Source organism: Amblyomma maculatum, chromosome 1 (assembly GCF_055883805.1).
Source record: "Amblyomma maculatum isolate TAMU_Amacu chromosome 1, ASM5588380v1, whole genome shotgun sequence".
NCBI lineage: Eukaryota > Metazoa > Arthropoda > Arachnida > Ixodida > Ixodidae > Amblyomma > Amblyomma maculatum.
The window spans coordinates 476,561,552-476,573,711 of record NC_139344.1 but is presented as its reverse complement, the minus strand read 5'-3'; the positions used below and the strand labels follow the sequence as shown (position 1 = coordinate 476,573,711).

Here is a 12,160-nt window from a genome sequence, read left to right as displayed (position 1 = left end):
TGGTGAAGCTAACAAAGCTGCAAGAGTGAAACGCGAAATTCCTGGTTGGACAAGAATATATGCTCAAGTGATAAATGGCAGCTTTATAACATGGAAATAATTTTAGTAATTATTTTCCAACAAATCATCAGATCACAACGGTCAAAAATATCACAGTGGTTAGAGCGCCCGTCTCGGCTGCGGGAGGTGGTCAGTTCGAAACCCACCGCCGGACACCCACCGGTAAAAATGGGTACAAGCATCCCCCGGCCTGGTGCTCGGCTTTTACAGGAGTGTGCGTTTGGGAGAAGCTCCGTAAACCCCGCTGCGCGCCCCTCCTCCGCAGTGGACCCAAACCCAGTTTCGAACCTCGCAGCCTGCAAAGGTGGTTCTGTTTGTCTTGCAAAGGTACTTCCTTTGACCCTCACCTGAAGTGAAGAGCCCAACAGACGGTAAAACCTTTATCATGGATACGAGTGCAAACAAACACCGTGTTGTGGGAATGGTTTTGTCATTGTCAGAGAGTACCAAGCAAAGGTATGGTTCTGGCCTTTAAAGGCGGAGACTAGTGACACGCACCGTGGTACCAGTAAAATGCTGCTGCCACGCACAAAATACGTCACCCTATGTCGTCATAAACTAAGCAAAAGAAAAAATGTGCGCAACAGCAAGTGAAACATTGATAATACTAATTTATAACTTAAAATTGTGACTTAAAATAAGTTATTGTTCATTTTCTTAATAATTTTAACTTATGTAGGTATCGGCGGCGTTGGCATGGCGTATGGTTTCACGTACTCAGACCCCGTGAAAGTCCTCTGGCTCTGTAAACACGTATGTCAACAGACCACAGCGTTGCATCATGAAAGTTACTAACATCGGCATAGTGCTGCCCGCAAATAAGGACGTCACCTTCAGCTGCTATAAAATTTCTTATTAGGACAAAATTTCCACCCGTCATCCTCACACAGCTGTCTTTTGGCTTTGTAGAAAACTTTTTTTCCCAATCGTAGTCTTACTGAATAGCTGCCACCGGAATGTTTCAGGGACTGGTCCATTTATGTGAATATTGGACAGCTTGATGCCATCACTTCTAGGAGTCACTGGTTGCTTGAACTGCTTTAGTTCAGCTGCTCACAAAAATTTGTTCCGTAGGAAGGGCATGGCCTCTGGCCAGTCTCTTCAGCTTTCCTAGAAAAGTTTCAAAAGGAAAGGCTGAAAATAGGGCTTTGTGGCGAAACCGTCGCACATCATCTTCCAGATGCGAGAGGCTATGTATGCTAACATTTTAGATGCCACTGCCATAAAGCTTACCTGCCTCTGCAACGAAGCTAAGCAGCAGCTACTCAGCATATTCACACAAAGTCGTACAAAGATCGGGTGAGGCCAGTATTGTGATGGTACAACTTAGCTTCAAAAAGTGCGTGTAAAATGGATGAGCAAGGTGTTGCTTCAGAACGATGGGACCAAAGTAAACAAGGAAGTTTCTATACTCGGATGCCTTCCAAATTCTAGAACACGCAGGGTCCTTGGAATGCGCTGAAGCTTCTGTGGAGTGTTGACAGCCAAAGTCACTAAGTTCTCTGAAATGGCCCTACGTGCACTCAAAGGCAGCTTTGACGCTGATGGGACAGTTGATGTCCAATACTGCAGCAGAAGTCTTTCATAACTCTTAAGCAAACCAAACACATATAGGGGGTATTCACTGACGCACTGTGCGCGGTGCATTGTGGGTAATTGAGGCGCAGTCGGCCATTTTTGTGTCCACGGAACGAACAGGGCGAACGTACGTACCCAGACGGCCATAGACGTCCGACGGTCGACCGACGGACGTCCGTTTTCGGACCTTCGGACATCCGACGGAAGTCCGGTTATGTTCGATATATGTACAGCGGACGTCCGCCGGACTATCGTTCGTGGATCCGGATCGCGTCCCACGGACGTCCGACGGGCAGCCGGAGGCGGACATTCGGACGTTTCCTGGAAAATGCTTGCAGGGCCCGCTATTGGTGTAAAAACTTGCCAATAACATTCGTGTAAAGCTCAGCAAGCATGTGCCATGGAAATTTCAGTCACATACTAGTGCTCATGCTTTTGTCGTGAGAGTAAAGCAGACAATAGAATACGCAACAGGTTCAAGTTTCCTGTTGTCTGCTTTACTTTCACACACAAAGCACTGAACAGAAGTGTGCAATTAAAACTTCCATCAAAGAGGCACATATGCTAGCTGAGCTTTACACAAATGCACCATTCCTGAAAACATGCTAAGTGCATAGGCATACCAGCATGCGAGGTTGTAAAAAAAGCTTTTTTTTTTGCTTTATTGCAGAAACTGCATGCATAAACTGTCTACACTAAAAAAATATCGATGTTAAGGAATGGCATGGTAAAATGTAGGCCAACTGGAGTATTAAGAATCTACTTGAATAATTTTTTTTAATTATCCTTGGCCGTGACAGCTCTTCCCTTGGGGAGGTGGTGGAAGAAAAGGTATTTATTGAAACCTAATATTTCGGAATTAGCGAGAAGATGATCGAGTTCTCTGTGGGCGGCCTCCGCAGGCCAGGATTCCAGGAGCAGTTACTATCCTGTGCATTTGCTCGATCAGCTGTTGCTGGTCTTTCAGGCCTAAGATGGAAAGAGCAGGCTGGGCTCCCCCTACAATAGAAGGGAAAATGAAATTAAAGTTATCTGTGCTGAACTTTGATTACACATCTCCAAGGACAACTGCCAGTTTCTCTCAATTGCTTTTTCCAGATGGCACTGTACGCATGCATCTCCATTCAGAACTGTCACATACTATATAGAAAGGCCATATAACTGCAGCAAAACCCATGCAGAATAACAAAAGATACAAACGTAGTTTGACCAGAACCTGGCATTCAGTATTTTAATGTTTTTATGTCGTCTCTTTGAACATGCCACTCTGACCAAACATGGCATGTTATGCTTGCTGCTATGCGCCCTCAGCAATGCCCAAGACATGGAGTGCACATGCAGAGAAACTAAGCATAAAGGATGCTGTATATGAACATAAAGCACAGCCTGAGCATTGCAGTATTACACAGGTACGCATTGGCGGCAGAAACCTGCATTTTGAGCGGTTTAACAGGCAGATTTCTAAAGTCATTGTTCCTGCTCTGAAAAGAAGTGATCAATAATAACATCATTTAAAATTGTTACCTTTTTGTTCTGTAAATTGCACATTTCGCTGGTTTCCATGTACCCTCTACCGAAGTCATTCCCTGGGTGTGTCGGGGGTATATCGACATCAACATCTAGGCTACAAGCGTCTAGAAAGCGTCTCCTTAGAGCAGCTGCGATGAAGTAACTTATCTGATAACATGCAAGCTGCTGCAGCAGAATAAAGATAGACATTTGACATGTGGCTAAAGCCCAATGTGGAAGCATAGCCCGCCGCAGTGATTGCGCAGTGTTCATGCTTCTAGAAGAGTTAAAAGTAAAGTTATTTGTTTACCCACAGCGCTATATGTGACATTACAATAGCAAAGCTTATAGTTACACAAAACCCAAAAAGCTGACAACCACGAGCTCCTGATGTATTACCGGCAGCATGCAGCATGGATATTAGTTACTGAAATATGGTTGCATAATTCTGGCAACCAGCTGTGCATGTATGTCATGGATTTCTCAACTACGCACAACAAATTACAAAAAAAATAATGGTATTTATAAATGCAGCCAGCTGTTCACAAGAAACACTGTAGTTTTTTTATGGGGAAGGTAGTGGGCGCCAAAGAAACTGCCCTTGTAAAGGCGCCTAATTTGCCCCTATGTAATATCGGGGACAAGTGTGTGGACTACACAAACTGCAATCAAAGCACATAACTTTCACATCGACCAGGAAACTCGGACCATACTTGTCGATGTGAAAGTTGAGCGTTAGTTCTTTCATGTGTGCAAGAGAAATAAGGTCACAATTCGTTTACATCACGATTCTAGTCCAAAATCTCCAGACATATTGTCCAGAGACTTTCGCCTCCGCAGTATAAGCCACCACTTGGGTAAGAGATTAGTAAAACAAGTGTATAAAAGACATTAGTGCTGTTGGACAGCCATAGCTATAAAAATGGTATTGACATTGGAGTACTGCCTTAAGGCGGGGCCTCGGGCATTACAAAAGCAAGAGTTAGTGTCCGCTGGTCCTCATTTGAACGAACAAAAAAAGGGGGGGGGGAAGAAATCTACCTCAACTACATGTTTTGAGTGACACCAAGCCGCAGTTAGTATTAAAGATATCACACAATTTTGTGGAAGATTTGGGAGCGCTTTGCTGCTTTCTTACAGGATTGGACAAAAGAGCTCACCATCTTCAGAAAGGCACGTTATATAGAAATGAAAATAGTGAATTTACTGCATCTGGCCACAACAACTTGCACACGGAGAGGAAGATGAACTGAAAATTTTATTCATGAATGTATGTATTTACAAGAGGTGAAACAATGACCATGATCTATATCGATGAGGAAAGAGAACAAAATCTAGCTCAGAACGAGTTCTCCAGGCCGCGGGGCCGTTTCATTAACTTCGGGACTCTGCCCACATTTCTCATCCCCAATGACAACGAACTCACACATGATTGGCTAACAAACATTTTGGCATGTCTTTCCACTTTCATAAGTTCTTCACCCTCTCCATAATACAAGCAATGCAAAAGGGACAACAAATTCGTTTTACAACAAACGGAATTTAGAGAATGGACCTCGAAATGATTGGCTCACTAGGTCACATGCCAAACTCTCTCCCCTAGGAAAAAAAAAAGAAAAAAAAAATTAGAACCCATCAAAACGGTGTCCCACGTGCGCAACCATTGCCCAAAGCTTGCATCCTTGGCGGCTCCTTTTACAGGGCAATTATTGCAATTATGGGCGTCCGAGTCAGCACCATTGCGGACCACATCAGAAGAGCCAACCCACATCCTCCAGCTCCGCATCATACCGTCACTGTTACACACTTGCCCTTTTTCAATGCCGCCATCTCCCACCATTGTTGACATCCAGGGTTGGAATCCTCAACGAGACCCCACTCAGCGCGCCTGCACTGAATAATTGTCACTTTTATGGGCTCCCCAACAAGGAAGAGGGCCTTACACCCTTCAACCTGACAGTGATTTTTCTTTGAACGATAAGCAGTTCTTCCAAACGAGGTGCTCGTTTCAAAGCTGTGCTGCCTTCGGGTGATGGGAGTACTAAGGACCCCTTAGTTGTATACTGTTTGTAAAGCTCCTTAAATAAAAATGAGCCCCCTACATGACACAGCAACGAGAACAAACTGCCTGTCCCCGCGTCTTCGAGTGCGACAGCAAAGTCCTCGGAAGAGGGGACTTCTTTCCCTCTCTGCCTACGTTTCCGTTAAGCACTGTAGCTGTTATAGCTGCCTCTCTGTGCGCGTCTCTCCGCCTCCTGTCCGAGGGCAAGTGGGAGACGGCCGCAGCTGGGCATTGAACAGGTGACCCAAAAAGAGCAGACTAATAATGGTGCCTAGCATACCCACCGGTCCCTTACAGAAATCATTAAAGAAATGAAAGCAACACATCATATAACGCTACAATGTTTCTAAGTGCAAAGTCGACAACTCCAAGTCATATAAATATATGTACATCTCCGCACATTAACTAGACAGAAACAGTGCAGAGTAAACTAATAATTCAGTGTCTAACAACACTATTAAAAGGGGATAAAGGCCATGGGGGGCTACGACTATTATTAGTACCGTTTTGCCTTTAAACTACAATAACATACTTGTTGCAAACAGGTGGTTCAGTTGCTTTTATAAGCCCAACCCACCCTCACCTGAACACCAATCGAAGTTACCTTACCGACGCCAAATCAACTCTTGCATTCGAACTGCAAGCTATCTTAAACGCCATAGAAGCGTTACCTGCCGACCCTACGTTTAAAAAAGTACAAATAATGACTCACTCTAAAGAAGCCTTAAAACATTTAAAGAAAGTCCATGGCACTCTTAGGGTCGCACAGACTATACATGCTGCTTGTCACCGTTACCCAGTGACTATAACCATTCACTGGGTTCAAGACAACAAAAATTTGAATACCATAACAGCAGACGTGATTTGTCATGCAGATGATGTGTCACAACCTATTCATGATTCCTTGCCACCGGATCCACTCCTGACCCATTTGACATCATCAGCATCCCTCAGGCAGCGTACACGTGCTCTAATTCCCCCGTGTACGTACCCCCTTCCCCCCAATCTAACAAGGGTGGAGGAGGTATCTCTGAGACGGCTGAGGGTCGGAGTGGCTCTTACGCCCGCCGTTCGACACCAGTGGCAAAGTACTACTATTCCAGTTCCCGACAAATGCCCACACTGCGAAGAACCGGCTTGCGACACCACTGTACGGCATCTAATATGGACATGCCCAGGAACTTCGCATATGCGCAACACCATTCTACAAAAAGCTGGACTTTCATCAAGTAATGACTCTCATTTCCACTTATGGACAACAAACAACATTTATGCACGCAGTTTGTGTGACTTCTTGCACATGGCTGCACTCCACACATTCCTGTGACGCTATACCACCACCTTTTATGCCGTGTGGCAAACCCAGCGCCATAAATAAATAAATAAATAAATACTTGTTGCAAGCTTAAAATCAAAGATTCACACCTGTCCCACCCACAGCAATGGAACACACATCTGACTCAAGTCTGCAAAGAAAGAGCAATCTAGACTATTACAGACGCACCCTTGGTTATTTTTCTGGCATTTCTGAGGGTGAAGAATCTGACTTGTCAGTAGCATGTATATGAATAAGAATCCTATGACAGTAAATGCATCAGATTTTCTGGAGTGGCTTTTCTTTGCTGACCACATATGAGGTGAGCTATAATTTATCCAACTTGGCCTAGGTTTATTCTATGAATAACAAAGCTATAGCAGGTACACAGTCGTCCACTCAGGCAGATCATGCGAGTGCGTGGCATGCACTTTTTGAGATGCCACTGCATCCATCGCAGCTGCACACCGTAGCGAAGAGGCAGACAGCGTGAAGTACCAGCCTCTAGTCCCTCTACCACCACTGGGGTCCCAAACTAGGGACCCCTTGTTTTTGTCAGGACAGGCCCCCTCAGGGTCAGCTAGTGAGTAACCTCCTGTATTTGTATCTGATGGCAATGTTTTCCACCACCACCCACAATACGCAGCTGCGCATCATAGCAGATGTGAAGCAACAGCTCCTGGTGCTTCTACGCATAAGCCACTTTGCCTTGATGCATGCCTGTGCACCATAGTAAAGAGGCAGATGACACGACGCAGCAGCTCATGGTACCTTTACACATGAGCCAACTCCCATTGTACTTCGATACGCACCATAGCAAATATACAGACTACGCCACACAGCAGCTCCTGGTCCCTCTATGCATAAGCCATTTTGCCTCAATACGCACCTGCGTACCTCAGTGAAGAGGCAGACGTGAAGCTGCAGCTCCTGGGCCCTCCATGCACATGCCACTTAGCATCAATGCACAGCTGTGCACTGTAGTAAAGAGGCGAAGGACGTTAAGCAGCAGCTCCTGGTCCCTCTACACATCAGCCATTTTGCCTCGATGCGCATCTGCACACCGTAACAAACAGCCAGATGTGACAAAGAAGCTCCTGGTTTCTCTACACATAAACCACTTTGCCTCAATGCACGTCTGCACACCGGAGCAAAGAGGCAGATGACGTGAAGCTGGAGCGGCTGGTCCCTCTACGCACACGCCACTTAGCCTTGATGCATGGCTGTGACGGATGCATTGCTATTTTGCAAACTGCATGCCACACATTCCCATTCAAGCTAAGAGTGGACGACTGTGTAAACGTAAAATACTGGTTATTTACTTCAATGGACAATGACAAAAAGTAACATGGTGGACAATGTAAAAAGAATTTGCTGCATAAAGTCTGTTGAAACCAGTTCTACATCCTACATGTAAACAAGCTAAAACCTGTCGAAGGGATGTCCTGTGTGTTTAAAATCATCACGCTCAAACAACTTCAACACTGACAATCATGATTCAATATTAATAATATAGATAATGATACAATACTCACTTTTAGCCATACCAAAGAAATGAGAATGCAAAGGGATGTTGCTGTTTTTCCCCCGTGGATGACAGTTTTCCATGCTCAAAGTGCTGCTTCCTGTTGGCCTATGAAATCGGTTACAGCAAATGGCATCTGAAAAATTTTTGGAAGCCTTATGCTAGTCTTCAACGAGAAAAGCATTGCCATACAGAAGCAGAACACAAATATTTTTACAACACACTAAAAGCAATAACTGCGGTGCTGTTTTTAGGATGACTAGGTACAGGTTTTGCTGTAGCAAACCAAATGTTAGCCTTAAATAAGGAAAGCATTCCCATACAGAAACAGAACACAAAAACTTTTACAACACATTAAAAGCATCAATTGCACAAATGTTTGTAAGATGACCAGGTACAGGTTTCTGCTATAGCCCACATCATGTAACCGGCAGTTATCAGAAGCCTTGTATGTGAGCATGATGCCCTAGATTCAATTTATGGCTATCACTGCATTTACAAGCATGGGTTTAAAGCTACTTTAATATGATAATCTAAGAACATGGTAAGAGCTTTCAGTGCAAGACATAAGCTCAGTATCATGCACTATAAGGTGCTGCATGGCTCTAGTGTAGCTTTGGCATTATCTCGCTGTCAATAATGCAGTGAAGTTCTTAGGAGCCTTTGAATATCTGTAAGGACAAAGCAACAACAATTTTGTTTTCATCTCACTTTTGCTCAGCTCGTGTTTTTTTTTTTTTTTTTTTTTTTTTTTTTTTTTTTTGAGCCCGCGGCTTGCATGGCCTCCCAGTATGCCTGTTTTGCATAAAAGAAGGCGTTGCAGGCACCAGAGCTCACAGCCCAACTGTATAGCGGCGGCGGTATGTCAAATTCGTGCCAGAACAGCGCAGAACAACGGGTCAAGAAAAAGACAAGTGCTGACTTTTTTTTTTTCTCTCATCTCCTTGTCCGGTTGTTCTGCGCGGTTCGGTCCCACATGCATGACCAACGTGCGCAAGGTGCTGTCCTGGTTTGTCAAAGCTGAAGGAGAGTACTAAACCTTTAGTTATTTAGTAGCTACAGCCGTTCCTTCTAGAAACTGTAGTTGCCGTAAAGCTCGAGAGAGAAAGATCAGCGGCTGTTCATTAAAAAAAAAAAAAAAAACGCGACGTTTTCACAAGTGTAGGCATGTCGCACGATAGGCTCGAGGAGTGCAAAAGTTTTCTCGTATAGTTTTTACAACTCAGCACGTTGCGCATGGTTAAAAAATTAACTCCTTTAAAGCTCGGGCAGGCACTCCTTTATCAGAGACAGAGAAGTTGCGCGGCTTACTGGCGCAGCGTCCAGTAATGCCGAGAAAGATGGCCCTCAGACTTGAGGCTGCACTTTAGTTAGTCGGCGCGGAGCCATCCTGTCAGTCTCGCCTAAAACACTCGACCGTTCGGCTGCTGTACAGAGCTGTTTCCTTACCCAAAAGCTCACCACTATCGGTGCATAGAAAAGTTCCACTAAAGAAACAAAAGTTCGGTGAAATACTTACTTTGGAATCGGCGGGTGAACGAAGTGTGCCAGCCGCACCAAGCCACAGCAAAAACAATGCTAGCAGTGCATTACAGCCGTAGGTATTTGTAACTGCGCAGAAAATGCAGAACACGGAAACGTGAAGCCATCTTCCATGACTAAACTTCAACTTGTCAGGTGGATTGAATTGGCTCATTTCAGATTTTTTTGAGGATAGGTTCGGTTTCGTTCTTTTTGAGCTTGCTGCTTGCTGCGTCTATTCAGCCACTGATTAAAATTTCACCGAAGCATCATGATAGAAAAATGTTTAATGGTCATGTAACTTTTAATCAAAAATTTTTGATGGAAGAATTCAACGATGAAACATGCGGAAAATAAAAAAAAACTGTTTAATGGAAACGCTTTCTATCGCATCGATTCGCTCTGGCATCATATAATGCAGACTTGACGGCATTACTGATTTATACGCAGTTCAGACGAGCACGACGACTACAAACTATATCATAGCTGTGTAAAAGCAAATCCAGTGGCGGACGTACGGCGGCTGTCCGCTGGGCGAACGGATTCGACCATCCGCTTTCGTACGTACGCCGGAATTCCGGCGGACGTCCGAAATCGGCCGCCGAGTTGCGGCCGAGTTCGGTTGTCCGTCGGACGTCAGTGGCCGTCTGGGTATCAACTGCTGTCATGCGGTTCTACAATCAGTGGCATCCGCAGCAATATGTTGTTTTTTGAGCTATCGTAGACTAGCTGTAATAGACGCGTGCATAGTGTAAACAAAGGAAGCTGAAGAGCTGCGCGAACGACCTCGGCATTTTAAGGTTCCGGGAGTACACACGAACAACTCCACTCGAACGAGATACCTCACCGAGATGCGACGTCACGTATGGCTGGCACGGCTCAACCGCACAAGTATCATGGAATATGAGAAATTCATGCCAAAATGGGCTGGACTGGAATCTTCCGGATGTGCCCCAGCAGCCAGCTCTTGTCACTATCCGTGCACGACTGTTCTTCACGCACTCGGAAGACACATTCCCGGTAAAAGAGCAGCGCGGTATCGCTTCCAGTCATGCGCATGCATGCAGCGCGCCGCCAACACCACCTCGTCGGGTTTTGCTGCAATAAAATCCTTCAAAGAGGGCTCGCTAAACTTTGTGTTTGTCGTACTTGCCTCATTCGATCAGAAGAAGTCGGATGTTCGCATCGTCTGTGTCGTCTGCTAATCAAAGCAGACCGCATGCAGATTCGGCGAAGGAACGTAGGCGGGCAGAGTTGTTTTGCAGAAGGTTTGAAGAACTTTATAAACTTATTTATCTCTAATAACAAATTAAGTTTAGCTTGGTCAAAACTGCGCTGTATAAGAGTTTTGTTGCAAAAAGTTATTTCGAGCCCGCTAGGCAACGAGGTGGCGCCACCGGTGTCATCGCTGTGGCCTGTGGCAGCAGTTTCTTTTGCTTCCTTACCGCCACAGACGATGCAAACATCCGACTTCTTCTGATCGATTGAGGCAAGTACACCAAACAAGCTTTGTATAAAAGATACTGACTACCAAATGCCATTTCTATGCAGAATATCAGCTACAAAACCTCAGCGGTTTGTTGGTATAAACGTTGGACGGCACGCACGTAATTATACAAAGAGCGAGTTCGTCTGCTTCAACCGCGGCTCTTAACCCAGTTGCTTGTAACGTAGTTGCATTCTTCGAGTGGTCAGTAGGCTTGCGATTGGTTTCTCGTGACGAAGCTCGTCCGTAGGACAAGGAATTCATGAATGTCGCACTTATGTATGCATGGGCACAGGCCGCTTACCGTGCAGTTGCGCATATCGACTGCACACGGGTAGGTACCTAAGTTTTATTTCGTACAGGTCTCTGTCCGCATCGCGCTCACTTTGCTGATAAATCAAACTGTCACTCATAATACCGACTGAGTTTTCATAACAACGGTGCTGGCATGAGGCAGAGTGGCAGAGCAAACGGACGCGCACGAACAGCTAAGCTAACCGCCGCCCCGTACTAGTACTAGTCCGAATAGGACACAAATATGGCATCGACTGCATACTGACGTCAGCTGTGACGTCACGTGAATACCCCCTATAGTCTAGTGGGAACCAGTCCGATGCCCAGCTTGAGCAATGGTGATGTGCAATTGTGATGATCAGGCTGTGTCATGTTGGTGAAGTTTTCACCTTGTCGCGAGCACGGGTACCCGCGATGTCCGAGGAAAGTTTACGACTCAGTGGACTGCGTTTTGTAGCGCAAGCTGCTCTCGATCCCGACAAAGCTATTGGTCGATGTCGTGGCTAGGGCTACGAGACTTAGGAGAGCGAGGAGCTGTCACTGGCGTCTGCAGCAGCGACTCCGACGACGAGACTTAGGACAGCGGGGAGCTGTCGCTGGCGTCTTCGCCGACGGCTCGTTCGGGCGCTTCGGGAGGAGGTCAGGGTCAAACCAAGACTCTCGCTCTCGAACGCTCCCGGACGAGGTTGCTCTGGCCTCGTTTTCTGGTTCTCTTTATACCCCCTTCAGTGCCGAGGGCGTGGGGAGGGGTACTCCCTGCAAAGCGAGGGACGCTGCTTCCTTGCGTAACCTTTCGTCCTTTCTACATTT

General features: G+C 45.7%; 1 long non-coding RNA gene across 1 annotated transcript; it reads right to left on the bottom strand.

The window, feature by feature from the left end:
* Window positions 1-2,455: 2,455 nt before the first annotated feature.
* Window positions 2,456-9,724, bottom strand: LOC146210035 (uncharacterized). The gene is made up of 3 exons (XR_014708024.1): window positions 9,569-9,724; window positions 8,060-8,185; window positions 2,456-2,637 (listed from the first exon to the last, which is right to left on the bottom strand). It is a non-coding gene; the product is annotated as an uncharacterized LOC146210035 (long non-coding RNA).
* Window positions 9,725-12,160: the final 2,436 nt, after the last annotated feature.